A 15,780-nucleotide genomic window follows, 5' to 3' on the forward strand; every position below is an offset into this window, starting at 1 on the left:
GGTATTAGGAGATAGGACCTTTGAGGAAAACATTAGCTCAAGGGGGTGAAGCCCTCATGAATGGGATTAGTGCCTTTATAAAAGAGGCCCAAGCTGTCTTGTCCCTTCCACCATGTGAGGACACAGCTGGAAGATGCCATCAATGAACCAGACCAGACACAGAATCTGTGGGCATCTTGATCTTGGACTTCCCAGCCTCAGGAGCTATAAGAAATACATTGTTGCTGTTTACTAGCCACCCAGTTTATGGTATTTTCTTATAGTAGTCCAAGTGGACTAAGTTAGTTACAAAGCCAGTAAGTGGGGGAAGCAAGACCTAAACTTCAGTCTGTTTGATCACCAGGTCTCAGGCCCTTTCCATTGTGTCAGGCCTCCTCCAAAAGCAACTACCTCCAAGATATGCACTGATCAAGGCTCCCTGGGGGAAAAGCAAGGGACAAGAGGCCACCAGCTAAGGCAATTACTCTCCATGGCATACCCAGGAAGTGATGTAGGGAAATGGCATGAATATTAACTCAAACTTGAAGCAGAGAGTCCCACTTGCCACTCACCAGCCAAGTGTGCATGTGACCAACTGTCAATGCCCTCATCTGGAAAATGAGGTTGATAATACTGTGTGTCTAATCATAATAATAATAGCCCTGTGCTGGAAGCACACGGTGAAAGCAGTAGAATTTGGTGTGGTGGTGTATGTCATGAGAAAGTGCTTTGTGTCTTGTGAAATGTGTCACAAACGTAAGATTACTATTTAAAGTAGGCATAGTGGGAGAGACATAGTCATGGGAGCCAAGAGAAACGGGGTCAAATCACAGCAGCTGGGTATCCTGAGTAGATTACCTCACTCTCTGAATCTTGGTGTCCTCATGAATGGGGAGGTATCAGACTCTTTCAGTTGCAAGTGACAAAAAGCCCAACCTCAATAGGCATTGGCATTAAAAGGGAGTTTATTCTGACTCAGGTATCTGGACTACAGTTGAGGCATGTGAACAATGTCAAGTCACAGGCTCTCTTTTGAACTCTTAGCCCTGTTCTCCTGCGTGTTGATTGATTCTCTTTTAAATAGTAGCCCCCACCTCCACATCACCCAGCACATCAGAATTACATCCAATACCCTGGCCAGACGTGGTGGTGCACATCTGTAATCCTAGCTACTCAGGAGGCTGAAGCACAAGAATCTCTTGAGCCCAGGAGGCCAAGATTGCACCATTGCACTCATCCCTGGGCAACAGGAAAAAAAAAAAAAAAAAAAAAAGGATACATCCAATACCCTAAACAACCACAGAGAGAAAAACTTATTTCTCCTAGCAAAAGTTCCAAGATTAATTGTCATTGGCCTGGCTTGGATTATGGTTCATCCCTGCACCAATCATTGAAGAGGGGTGGGATAAGCCCCTCTAGAAACACCTATAAGCTGAGAATGGGGTGGATCCACCAAACACAAAGTGCTATTACCTGAAAAGCGGATAAACAGGTGTCCATGACAAAGTAACAGAGGATAGGATGGCACCTCCAGGTGAACACGAGCTCTGTATCTAAGTAAGTCAGTATAACCATGGCAGAGGAGACAGGGCTCTCTATCTGAGCAAAATCCAAGCTATTGAGAAGTCAGTCCAAGAGGAAGCAAAACAAACACCCTGATTTTTTTTCTTTTCTTTTTTTCTTTTTTTTTTTTTTTTTGAGATGGAGTCTCATTCTGTTGCCTAGGTTGGAGTGCAGTGGCGCAATCTCACCTCATAGCCACCTCCGCCTCCCGGGTTCAAGCAATTCTCCTGCCTCAGCCTCTCCAGTAGCTGGGATTACAGGCGCCAATCACCACGCCCAGCTAATTTTCTTTATTTTTAGTAGAGATGGGGTTTCACCATCTTGACCAGGCTGGTCTCAAACTCCTGACCTCTTGATCCACCCGCCTTGGCCTCCCAAAGTGCTGGGATTACAGGCGTGAGCCACTGCGCCCAGCCACAAACACCCTGACTGTGGCAAATGCAGAGGGTGCCAGGAAAGGCAGTAAGGTGGCAGACCCCACAATGGACACATGACAGGGCAAAGGTCAAGGTCGGCCTCACTGAGGGAGAAGTCTGGGGCTCAGAATGAGCAGGTGATGAGATATGGTAGAGCCCATGGCCAAAAGACCGAAGCTATTGGAGCCGGTGCCTCTGGCATTTGGCTGAGTGGACAGCTTGTCCCCCTTAAAGGGCCAGCCCAGCAGGCGAAGGAAACCATAGCAACCACAAGTTAAGGAAGACGGATGAAAAGCTTGTAAACACAGCTTCCAGCCATGTGGCATAGCTTTGGGTTCCTAGGAGACAGCCACATAAAGACCAGTCTGACTCATGGCGACCAAGCAAAGGGGACTATTTCTAGGCACCACTGTAGGCCGATTCAGAGCCTGTGAACCAGACAGGCAAACAGGCAGCACGAATAAACATGATGGCTTTGAAAGCAGAGTCTTCATGTGTTGCACACTCTCGGTGCTGAGTGGCCAAGTTTGCTCCCTTTCTGCTACTGCTGTGCTGCTACCCCCACACACACACCGGTTCGTCCCCACCTCCCCTTCCCATCTCTTTGCAAACTTCTGTCCCAGCCTTCAGTGCTGGGGGGCAGGTTGCCACGTACACAGCGTGGTGGCAACTGGGGAAACTACTGACCAGCTCTGTGTTGCTCCGTCATAAATAACCAGCTGCCTCACCCAATTTCTTTAGCTGCACAACCAGCAATGACAATCTGCATTTCCATCCATCAGGAGGCAGTAACTGTGGGTCCTCAGCAGGATGCTGATAACTCCATTTTTCAAGGCCATGGCCAAGCTGCTTTTCACTGCTTGAGAGTTAACTATGACTCTGCAATGCCGGATATGACAGTACCCACTCAACACAGACATTTAACAGGATGTAGAATCTGCTTTCTCTCCAATCTGATTTTCCAAAGACAAAAAGAGAAAAATAAGCTAACTCTTTTTGCCTGTTAAATACTTGAAATTTTAGGTGCACAGAACCCAAATAGTAACTATGGCAACGCAAGCCACTCCAGTAAGACTAACACCGATTATTTCCAGCACAATAGCCTGGCTTGTGCTCAGAAAGCAGAGGTAATGTTGGCTGAAAGCAATTCCTGAATTGTGGGGCAGGGGGTGGGAGTCTTCCAGCAGTGGAGGCTTTATGCTTAGGTTTCTAGTTCCCGGCCTCTAGGATTCAGTGGCAAAATGAATTAACTACTGGATTGTTATCTTGCCTCTCCACACTAATAAACTGGCAATCTCTGCATTCTCTGCTTAGGTTTCTTCACTCTCCAACCACAAAGCCACTGACATCCTAGGAGTCACAGTGATAGCATTAAGAATATGGGTTATGAAAATTCCAGTATCAGAGAGCTTGGCCAGATTTTAAAGAACATCCTACTGGGAGCTTCCTGAAGGCAGGGGAATGTGCAATATGCTCTCAATACAGGGCTGAGGACTTGGCCCGTGGTAGGTGAAACTCTTTCTGATCCCATTTGTTTTACAGATTGGAAAACAGACTCAGGAAAATTAGACTTGACCATAGCCACTCAGAATCAGGAGATAATGTAGACTCCTGGTTAAGGCTACTGGCTATGGAGAAGAACAAAATAAGGATTCCCTCTTGGTTGTTAGACTCTGGGCAAGTCACTCAACTTCTTTGAATCTGGGTTTATTTTGAACCTAGATGTATTTACTTTTTTTATTATTATTATTATTACTATTACTATGAAAGGGCAAACCTATTCTTGGTGTAAGAATAAACAAAGTAATTTATGTAGTGTAATTAGCGCACAATAGGTGCCTCCAAATTAGTAGATACTTTTGTTTGTTTGTTTGTTTGAGACAGGGTCTTGCTCTGTTGCCCAGGCTGGAGAGCAGTGGCATGATCTGGGCTCACTGCAACCTCTGCCATCCGGGTTCAAGCGATTCTCATGCCTCAGTCTCCCAAGTAGCTGGGACTACAGGCATGCGCCACCAAGCCTGGCTAATTTTTGTATTTTTAGTAGAGACAGGGTTTTGCCATGTTGGCCAGGCTGGTCTCAAACCTCAAGTGATGCGCCTGCTTCAGCCTCCCAAAGTTCTGGGATTACAGGCATGAGCCACTGCACTTGACCTGATACTGTTATTATTATTAATGGCAAAGCCAATGACTTCTGCACAGTACGGGAGGGAATTCAACTTTACCTTAATCCATAATCCTACCTCTTTCCAAACCCTGTCTTCTGACATAAGCCGACCATTCAACCAGCTCAAATTTAACAATCTTTTTCTCTAAGGTCATAGTTTTCAAACATTTTGATCTCAGGACTTCAACACTTAAAAATTATTGAAGACTCCCAAGATTTTGTTTATGCAGGTTTTATGTATCAATAGTTACCAAATTAAAAATTAAAACTAAGACTTTTAAAACTGCTTCTTAGTTTACTTTAAGATAACAATTATTAACTCATTACATGTGAACATTAATTACATATTTTATAAAATATAACTATCTTCCAAAATTTAAGAAAATGTATATTTAATAAGAAGCATAGCATTGTTTTACATTTATGCAAATCTCTTCAATATCTGGCTTAATAGAGGAGAGCTTTATTCTCATTTATGCTTCTCCATTCAAGCTGTTATGATATATTTTGTTTTTGTTTTTGTTTTCTTTTGGGACAGAGTCTCACTCTGTCACCCAGGCTGGAGTGTGGTGGTAAGATCTCAGTTCACTGCAACCTCTGCCTCCCAGGTTCAAGCGATTCTCCTGCCTCAGCCTCCCAAGTAGCTGGGATTATAGGTGCCAACTACCACACCTGGCTAATTTTTGTATTTTTAGTAGAGACAGGGTTTCACCATGTTGGCCAAGCTGGTCTCGAACTCCTGACCTCAAGTGATTCACCCGCCTCAGCCTCCCAAAGTGCTGGGATTATAGGCGTGAGCCACTGTGCCCGGACAAGATATATTGTTTTGATTGAATAAGGGTATGAAGAAAATATCTCACACAGACAGATATAGTTGGAAAGGGAAGGAATATTGTAATAGTCTTTTCAGATAATTGTGAATTTTCTACTTTGACACTATACCAAAATTCGGCAAGTGATAGTTTCCTTTTTTTGTTTTTTTTGAGATGGAGTCTCACCCTGTCACCCAGGCTGGAGTGCAATGGCATGATCTCGGTTCACTGCAATCTCTGTCTGCCTCGTGGGTTCAAGCAATTCTCCCACCTCAGCCTCCCAAGTAGCTGGGATTGCAGGCACCCGCCATCATACCTGGCTAGTTTTTGTATTGTTGTAGAGATGGGGTTTCACCATGTTGGCCAGGCTGGTCTTGAACTCCTGACCTCAGGTGATCCGCCCCCCTCGGCCTCCCAAAGTGCTGGGATTACAGGCATAAGCCACTGCGTCTGGCCGGTAGTTTCTTAAAGGATAGTTGCATGTAGAATCTGAAACCATATCAATGAACTTTTCATACTCTGTTACATTAAAATCTATTGGCCTATCATGTACTTTGAATGGATTTTTTCTTATGCAAGATTTTGTAACATCATGCATTGGTCATTTGGAAAATATTGGCTCACTGAATTATGCAGATCTTCCAAACACTGTCACATTTTATTATCCAGCATCACATTCACTAACGTCACCACCAACCTCATAATTTAAGTTTTTAAGTACTGGGAAGCTGTCAGGCTCAGCGCAGCGGATATTCTAATTTTCATTTGAAAGCTCGAATGTGATCTTCGGTAACAAGTACTGTCAGTTGTTTTCCTTGACAGACTCACGTTAATTATTTCTGAGAAATTTTCTGCTAAATACCCAAGCTAGAGCAATTATAGTCTTTATTAAAAGATAATTTTTTTAAAAAAACAAAAAAAGTAAAACCATGACTCTTATACTGACACAAAATGAACACGTTAAAGTTTTTTTAAACTCATAATGAGGGAACCAGACAGATATTTAAACCAGTTCAAAGGAGAAACCAAACAATCACAAATTCTTAAGGAATTTTGAAAGGTTAAAACGAAAGTACACATGGACACAAGACTGGCTTTTTTACTGGATGGGGAAGGGCAGTCCCTCCACCAGGCAAAATTCATTTGCCTAACATTTATAGACAAGATTTATTTTGCATTGCCATCAGTTATCTACAACTTAACAGAGTTGTAAAATAGCTCCCATAGAATCAGAATCAACTAAGGATGTTCAACAAACCATGCAGTTTTCCTTCGAAGCACAAATCTTCCTTTAGAGTTGTATGTCACTAATTCTCCCGAGTTAAAAAAAAAAAAAAAAAAAAAGGTGTTTAATGAAAAAAGCTGGTAGTTGAGCTCACAACTCAACAGTCACACAAGTGCTTTTCCTGAAACAACCATCCTACTTCAGTATGCCACACAAGTGCTTTATGTGTATTTCTTATGACACAAAATACCAAAAAGGTGTGTGCCTAAAAGTTGAGATTTAATAAATTAATAATGTGTACTGCTTTGCCAAGGACATTCTTAAGTGAAACTAGGTTTTTGTTTTGTTTTACCGTGTGTGTGGCAAAGAATACAATGACTACTAGTAAAGTTTGGTGTCATCACCTTGATGTCTAAGGTGCCAGAAGCTTTAGCTACCATTGCTTTTGCACCACTAGTGCAAAAGTCAACACAGTGAAATGGCAAGTGATGGTCTTAGTATTAATATAAAAATAGTTCTGAAACGGGTGTAGTGGTACATGCCCGTAATCCCAACATTTAAAAGGCTGATCGGACGGATTACTTGAGCTCAGGAGTTTGAGACCAGCCTGAACAACGTGATAAAACCCCATCACTACAAAAAAATACAAAAATTATCTGGGCATGGTGTCACGCACCTGTAGTCCCAGCTATTCAGGAGACTGAAGCAGGAGGATCGCTTGAGCCTGAGAAGCTGGGGCTGCAGTGAGCCAAGATCACACCACTGCACTCCAGCCTAGGCAATAGAATGAGACTCTGTCTCAAAAAAAAAAAAAAAAAAAAAAAAAGGATCTGACCTTGGGGACCCCCTGACAGGACCTTGGGGAACTCTAGGGGTCTGTGGCACATACTTTTAGAACCACTGCCCTAAGGTAATGTTGTTGATTAAGGAAATGACCTGAAGAAGATTAAGCAAAAGAAGCTAAGAGCCAGACATCTGCAAATTGAATAATCAGACCTCACAGGGATCACTACTTGGAAAGAGAAAAGTAATCAGTGAAAATCTAGGAACAGTGCAGGAGTTAGGGGAGTGAAGAGGACAAAATCCACTAGAAGTTTGTATGCTTTTATTATTATCACCTACTGGCAATTCCCAACAAAGCCAGGACTAAAATACTCCTCCCTATGTGGACAGACTATCCTGCTGTCCAGAAGCACAGACCGAAGCAGCAGGGTCCACTGGCGTTAGAGTGGCAGGCTGTGTAGTGAAGAGATGGCCACCATTCTATTGTTTTAGTGATGAATTATGGGGCTCAGAACTCGCTACTCTAAAACATGACACCTTGGCATTTGAGAAAACAGCAGAAGCAGGAAGCTTCTCTCTGACCCCCTGCTTTTCTCCTCTAAAGCAGGCCATAAAAGAATTCCCCAACCTACCTAGGAGGAGGCTCATATTTGAGAGGCATCCTCCCTATACCTGGAGGAAGGAAATGTCCTCGTCTCTGAAGACACAGGGATGCAGAGGAAAATCTGAACAAACAGGCCTTGCTAAGTTCCCCCCAGTTTATTACCATTAGATCACACACTTACTTGTCCCACAATCATACTTGTCCATATCTGTCCACTCTTCATCAAACCTAAGCGTAAAACCAGGTGTGGTGGCATGTGCCTGTAGTCCCAACTACTCAGGAGGCTGAGGCAGGCAGATTACTTGAGTGTAGGAGTTCTTCAAAGTCCAGCCTGGGCAACATAGTGAGGCCCCATCTCAAAAAAACAATTGTTAAGTGAAAAACAAACCTAAGCATTAAAATACACAAGTTGGCCAGGTGCCGTGGCTCACTCCTATAATCTCAGCATTTTGGGAGGCTGAGGTGGGAGGATCGATTAAACTCAATCCCAAGAGACCAGCCTGGGCAATACAGTGAGATCTCATCTCTACTAAAAATAAAGTTTAAAAATTAGCTCAGCTTAGTGGCGTGCATCTGTAGTCCCAGCTACTGGGAGGCTGAGGTAAGTAGATTACTTGAACCTGGGAGATCACGGCTGCAGTGAGCTGTGATCATGCCAGTGCACTCCAGCCTGGGTGACAAAGCAAGACCCTATCTCTCATACACACACACACACACACACACACACACACATACACACACGTTTATCTGTGTCTTGGTCTTCGTTTCTGAAGGCTCCTGTGTCACATAACACTTATAATGAATAGATTTGCATACCTTTTTCTCATTCATTTGTCTTTTGTTATAGGGGCCTCAACCTTGAACCTGGTAATGGGTGAGGAAAGATTTCTTCCAGCATGCCCCCAACACACACTATTTTAGAAATGTTAGTATGGATACATATCAAAATCCAAGGTTGGCTGGGCACAGTGGCTTACACCTGTAATCCCAGAACTTTGGGAGGCTGAGGTGGGAGGATCACTTGAGGCCAGGAGTTCCAGACCAGCCTGGGCAACATAGCAAGACCCCATCTTTTTTTTTTTAATCCAAGATTGATCAGTACCTTAAAGATACCCCCCATTAAAAATAAAGACTATGACTTCTTAACTTTAGTCACTTTGTTTTTTTTTTTTTTGTTTTGTTTTTGAGACGGAGTCTTGCTCTGTCACCCAGGCTGGAGTGCAGTGGCGCGATCTCAGCTCACTGTTAGCTCCACCTCCCGGGTTCACACCATTCTCCTGCCTCAGCCTCCTGAGTAGCTGGGACTACAGGTGCCCGCCACCATGCCTGGCTAATTTTTTATATTTTTAGTAGAGATAGGGTTTTACCGTGTTAGCCAGGATGGTCTGGATCTCCTGACCTCGTGGTCCATCCGCCTCAGCCTCCCAAAGTGCTGGGATTACAGGCGTGAGCCACCACACCCAGCCTATCTTGGTTTTTTTAACCTTTCAAGACATCGTTATTATCTTCTAGAGATAATACTCGTTTGCCTTGTCCACACACTGACACTCTTTTTTTTTTTTTCTTTTTTTTTTTTTTTTTTTTTTTTTGTGTGTGTGTGTGTGTGTGTGTGTGACAGGGTCGTGTTCTGTCACCCAGGCTGGATGGGAGTAGCGCATTTATGGCTCACTGCAGCCTCGACCTCTTGGGCTCAAGCAATCTTCCCACCTCAGCCTCCTGATTAGTTGGGACTACAGGCAGGTGCCACCATGCCTGGCTAATTTTTGTATTTTTAGTAGAGACAACGTTTCACCATGTTGCCCAGGCTGGTCTCAAACACCTTGGCTCAAGCGATCCTCCCACGTGGCCCTCGTGAACTGCTGGGATGACGGGCGTGAACCACAACACCCAGTACATTAACACTCTTTTGATCCTCATTTCTTCTTGCATTTTAGTCCTCTTTCTGCTTAAAGTACATTCTTTAGAATTTCACTTGGAAAGAGTCTACTGGTGATGAGTTCTCTCAGATTTTGCTGAAAACGTTTTTCCTCTTCCTGGTGAATAATATTTTTGTTGCATATATAATCTTACATTCACAGTGATTTTCCCTTAGCGTATGTAAGATATTTTAGTGGTTTCTCCCATGTTCTCACTTAGAAGAGGGAGCTAAACAATGGCCACACATGGACTCACAGAGTGAAATAATAGGCAGTGGAGCCTATAAAAGACGGGAGGGTGAGGTGCAGTAAGCATTGAAAAACTGCCTATTGGGTACGATGTTCACTATTCGAGTGATGGAAACACTAAAAGCCCAGACTCCAACATTATGCAATACATATATGCAAGAAACCTGCACTTGTACCCCCTAAATACATGAAAATTTTAATTTTTTAAAAGACATGTTAGTGGTTTGTATTATTGCCATTGAGAAGACAGTTGTCAGAATAATCATCGTTTTTTAAAGGTCATCTGCCTTTCACTCTGATTGCTTTAAGATCTTTTCTTCATCTTGATGTTCTGCAGTTTCATTTGTGACATACGTAGGTGTGAATTTTTTTTTTTATTTATCTTGCTTGAGATTTACAGGGCTTCCTGAATGTATGGACAGGTATCTTTCACCAATACTGAAAAATCGTTAACCACTACCTGTTCAAATATTATCTCCACATTATTCTTTGTCTCCTCTTCTTATGGAATACTAATTATACATTTCAATATTCAATAAAACAATATTGAATTGTTTCATTCTATTTTTTTTTTTTTTTTTTTTTTTTTTTTGAGACAGAGTTTCGCTCTTGTCGCCCAGGCTGGAGTGCAATAGCACAGTCTCAGCTCACTGTAACCTCCACCTCCCGGGTTCAAGTGATTCTCCTGCCTCAGCCTCTCAAGTAGCTGGGATTACAGGCGCACACCACCACACCCAGCTAATTTTTGGATTTTTAGTAGAGATGGGTGTCACCATGTTAGCCAGGCTAGTCTCAAACTCCTGACCTCAGGTGATCTGCCCACCTTGGCCTCCCAAAGTGCTGGGATTGCAGGCGTGAGCCACCACACCCGGCCTTGTTTCATTCTATCTTCCATAGCTCTAGATAATTTTTCCAAAACTCTCCCCTAGGTTACGAATTATCTTCTCAACTGTGTCTAATGAACTGTGGAATCTGTGATTTTTCATTTCTAGAAGTTATTTTCCTAAAATTCACTTTGTTTTTTTTGTTTGTTTGTTTTTGTTTTTTGACAAGGTCTCACTCTGTCACCCAGGTTGGAATGCAGTATGTGATCATAGCTTACTGCAGCCTCCAACTCCTGGGCTCAAGTAATCCTCCTGCCTCAGCCTCCCAATTAGTTGGGACTATAGTGCATGTCACCACACCCAGCTAATTATTTTAATTTTTTGTAGAGACAGAGGTCCCACTATGTTGCTCAGGCTGACCTTGAACTCCTGGGCTCAAGTGATTCTCTTACCTCAGCCTCCCAAAGTGCTGGGATTACAGGTATGAGCCACTATGCCCGGCCACACATTGTCATTTTTCCAGTTTAATTCTGTCTTTTTTTCAGATGGAGTCTCACTCTGTCACCCAAGGTGGAGTTCAGTGGCACGATCTTGGCTCGCCACAACCTCCACCTCCCGGGTTCAAGCGATTCTCCTGCCTCAGCCTCCCGAGTAGCTGGGACTACAGGCATGCACCATCACGCCTGGCTAATTTTTTGTATTTTTTTAGTAGAGACGGTGTTTCACCACATTGACCACAGTACCCTAGAACCCCTGACCTCAAGTGATCCACCCACCTCAGCCTCCCAAAGTGCTGGGGATTACAGGCGTGAGCCACCATGCCCGGCCTAGTTTACCTAGTTTAATTCTTTATTCACAATTTTATTTCTTATTTCTTTTAACATATTTGAATACTTCTTTTATATTCTGTCACTGATAATTATACTATCTGCAGTCTCCATGGATCTGATTCTGCTATCTGTTGTTTCTGCTGGCTCAATACTTATTGCCTTGCTTCCTTATAATTTTTTATCATGAACTGAAATCTCTTAAAACTTCATCATAAAGAATTCCTTGAGATCTGGGAACAGACAAGTTCTTCTATGGGAATATGCATTTGGTTCTGCTAGGCACCTTAAGAACATGAACATCACTTTGGTTGTGTGAATTCATGTTATAGATCCTCAAAACAGTTTACTTGTGGTTACAAATTCTCAGAGGTTTTTTTGGGGTCCCCTACAACCAGCCCCCGTGTTCAAGATAGACAATTGTTTTTATCCTTTAGGTGACAGATTTATTTCCAAATCACCCTCACACTAAATCACCATTACACTTGATCATTTAAGGACATAACTTTACGGGAGGAGTCCTATTAGACCCTTACCTTGGACAGGTTCTGGGCTTCATCTTCTGTCCCCTGAAGACATGTCCCGTTCTGTCCCCTTGAGACCATGAAAAAACCAAACCTCAAAAATCACCCAGTTCAGGCTGGGCACGGTGGCTCACGCCTGTAATACCAGGACTGTGGGAGGCTGAGGCAGGCAGATCACTTGAGGTTAGAAGTTTGAGAGCAGCCTGGCTAACATGGTGAAACCCTGTCTCTACTAAAAATACAAAAATTAGCCGGGCATGGTGGTACACGCCTGTAGTCCCAGCTACTCAGTAGGCTGAGACAGGAGGATCGCTTGAACTCAGGAGGCAGGGGTTGCAGTGAGCTGAGATTGTGCCACTGCACTCCAGCCTGGGCAAGAGAGCAAGACTCTGTCTCAAAAAAAAAAAAAAAAAAAAAAAAATTTCACCGAGTTCAGCAAGTGTCTATGAAGCAAACACAAGCCAGTTTGGGGCTCTGCTTACCTTTCTTCATTTTTGGCCTCTGAGTATTCCTTAACTTGCTCACTCATAAACGTATTTTCTAATGGTCTTAAATGTTATCCAGAATTTTTAGTTGTTTACAACAGGAGGATAAGTCAAGGTATCTTTTGTGCCACACTGCAAGAAATGAAAGTCCACATCAAAGTATGTGCTGTGTAAATGATGAACGGTCTGATGTTGTTTGGTTATACAGGACAGGAGCGTGGGGGGACAGCAAGATTGAAGATGGAGATACACCTGAAAAGCTCAGTAGGGACTAGGCAATGAGGGGCCCTGAATGTCATTCGTCATCGAACTTTATCCAGGAGGTAATGGAGGTACTTCCAAATTCAGATCACAAGATGCATAAAGTTTTTTATATTATTGTTTCCTTTCAAGTAGTATTTCTCAAAGTGTGGTCCAAGTTCTACCCTCCTCAGAATCCTCTAACTCACTTATCAAATCCTGCAGATCCAAGCTATACCCCAAACCTACTGAATCAGTATCCCCAGGGAGGGAGGGTAAGAAGAGGGGAATTCTCAAGACCCAGAATTTTAACAAGCTTGCTGGTAAACCTTGTGCACACTAAATTCCAAGAGCCTTGAGTCAGAGCAATGCTTTCCTATCTGCTAATGAGACCACTAGCAAGATGGGAAATCATTTTTAATGAGCTAAAATAGAATGAAAACTCTCAGAGTGCACCTCTTGCTATAAGGATGTTTCACAAAACTTTTGTGGTGGTGGTGGTGGTGATGGTGGTGTGTGTGTGTGTGTGTGTGTGTGCGTGTGTGTGTGTGTGTTCTGAGCTAAGCTATAAAATGTGTTTTATGTGCTGAGGTCAAAAAAGAGAGGTCTTGCCTTGGAGGATGCCCTTTATATTCTTTTTAATCACACTTTATCTATAAATAAAATATTGGGAGGAAAAGGAGTGCAATAAAATCAACCCCTGAATAACCCCTTCCTGTAGCATGCCGGCTCACACTGATGTGTATACATCATCAATTAATCTTGGCACTTTCTGACTCAAAATAAAGTGATGAAAAGCATTTCTATGAACATGGTATGGTGAAAGCATGCTGTGAATTGTCACCTATTCCACAACTGTTTTCTTATTTGCCTGAAGAGATTACAAAACCTGTGTTCCAGCTCTCGTTATATCTCAGCAGCCCTGTATTTAAGGAGATAAGGTATCACAAAATCCTGGCACAGCTGGCCCAAAGTACCACATGAGTCCCTTTGCTATATAGGATTTCGTTATAGTGAGCGCTGCTTCCACCAACAGGTCACAGGTTGTAGCCTGGAACACATTTTATTTGGATACTTTTTTCCTTGCTCTTGTACTTGCTGCAGTGGTGTATATATCTGTGGTCTATTCTCCCAAAAAAACAATCAATAAGCAAGGACAAATACAAATGCATCCATTCATGCATCAACACCAAACACACACACACACACACACACATTTGTTGTCTTAAATATATTTCACAAACTCCATTCATTCAGTGTCTGTATTATGTTTTCCATTTCTACATACCACTGGCACTACTATTTACCTTTCTTCTTTAAATTGAATCACATTTTTATATAAAGTTTTCATAAAAAATAATTTACACCCCCTTAGCAAATGGAAAATCAGTTTCACTTGCCAAAAAAAAGAAGGTAACCGTAAAAATAAATGTAAGGGAGAATGAGCCAAATTATCACACTCAACTTAAATTCTATTGCAGCCAAAGCCCAGAAACTAAACGGAGTCTCTTCTGTTTGTCCAAAAGAGGAGACATGGCTGTTTCTCGTTAAAGCCCTGCTAGGATCAAACTGAGTGTTTTCCCATGATGTTGTTAACAGAAGGCATGAGAGATTGGAAAAGGAAATTACTTTCTTGATAGCGATTCTGTTTTGTTTTTAGGCTGAACAGATACCTCTTGGAATCACCTACTGTTGCATTCCTATCTAAAACTTTGAGAAATAATGACATAGATCTTTGGTTCTCAAACTGTAGCGTGCATCAGAATCCCCTGGAGGGCCCGTTAGAACACAGATGGCTGGGCCTCATCCTTTGAGTTTCTGACTCAGTAGGCAAAGCCCAAGAGTTTGTATTTCTAACGAGTTCCCAGATGGGGCTGACGCTGTTGATTGAGACCACACGTTGAGAACCACTGCATAGATCAATCCTATACATCGTTCAAAACCCTGCTTGGGTGAGTCCTTCCTTTTCTGCCCTCCATGAAGCCTCCTCTGCCTTCTCTATCCACCTTACACTTCCAAAATAGTCACTTATTGTCTGCCTCATTGATTCCCATTCTTTTTGCTCAAAGCAAACATTTTATTATTCTCATTTCACAAATCCCATGCTTTGAAATGTTTTTTGTCTATCACATAAAAGACATTTATCAAGTAATAATTAATTCATTTTCTCATGTTTTATTAATCAAAGACAAGGGTAACTGCCAATCAGAGCTTCCAGTCAGCATGGGGTTACTGGTGTTTCTAGCCCCGAGCAAAGAAACCTGATGTTTTCTTTTAATTAGCCTGTGCATCTAATATCTAGTAAATATGAGCTCTTTGGATTAGTCTTTTTGAAGTACTGAAAATAGCTCATAAGCACCCCTTCCTTCTCCCCCCATTACTGCTCTCTAAGACCCTTGGGAGCCTGGGAGCTCAGGTTGGGACCACCTGGTATATATCATTCATCTGGTCATTAATCACTGATTGTCTTCTGTCATTTCTTCTATTGTTGCCCCTTAAGAGCACAATAGGGCTGCATCTGACTCTTCTTTGTAAACTGTACAGTACCTTGCTCAGGGCTTTAGAATTAGCAGTTGCAAAAAAAAAGAAAGAAAGAAAATGAAAAAAAAAAACCACCCACTGCTGATTTCAAATATATGTTTGACTATATCACAATTGCATCCAGGGGAGAGCAACACAATAAAAGAATATTTGCAGTAAAACAGACCTGTATTATAAATAGGAGAGTTAAATTCCAAAGTTACCCTTTGTGGAAGGAAAATGAGTCAACAAAACAATGGCCTTTCCAGGGTTGGTAAAGAGACCTGAAAATAACCACTTGCCTGGGTAACTTCACCAGGAGATGGTTCCATTTGATTGCTCTGCCTGGTGCCTCCTGGAAGGCTGGTAAAGGGGAAATGTTTGAAATGAGTATGACTTAATCACAAATGGACAAACTGAGGATGGGACTGATGGTAAGATCTTAATGACTCAGAAATATCTGTCTGCCTTGAGAGTATGTGACTCGTTCTTTTTCCAAAACTCTGCTTAAAACTCCTGTCCTGATCTAATTAAACTAAAGACCTTCTGCACAGCAAAAGAAACTATCAACAGAGAAAACAGACTTACAGAATGGAAGGAAATTTTTGCAAACAATGCATCTGATGAAGGTTTAATATCCAGCATCTAT

Source organism: Macaca fascicularis, chromosome 2 (assembly GCF_037993035.2).
Source record: "Macaca fascicularis isolate 582-1 chromosome 2, T2T-MFA8v1.1".
Classification (NCBI taxonomy): Eukaryota; Metazoa; Chordata; class Mammalia; order Primates; family Cercopithecidae; genus Macaca; species Macaca fascicularis.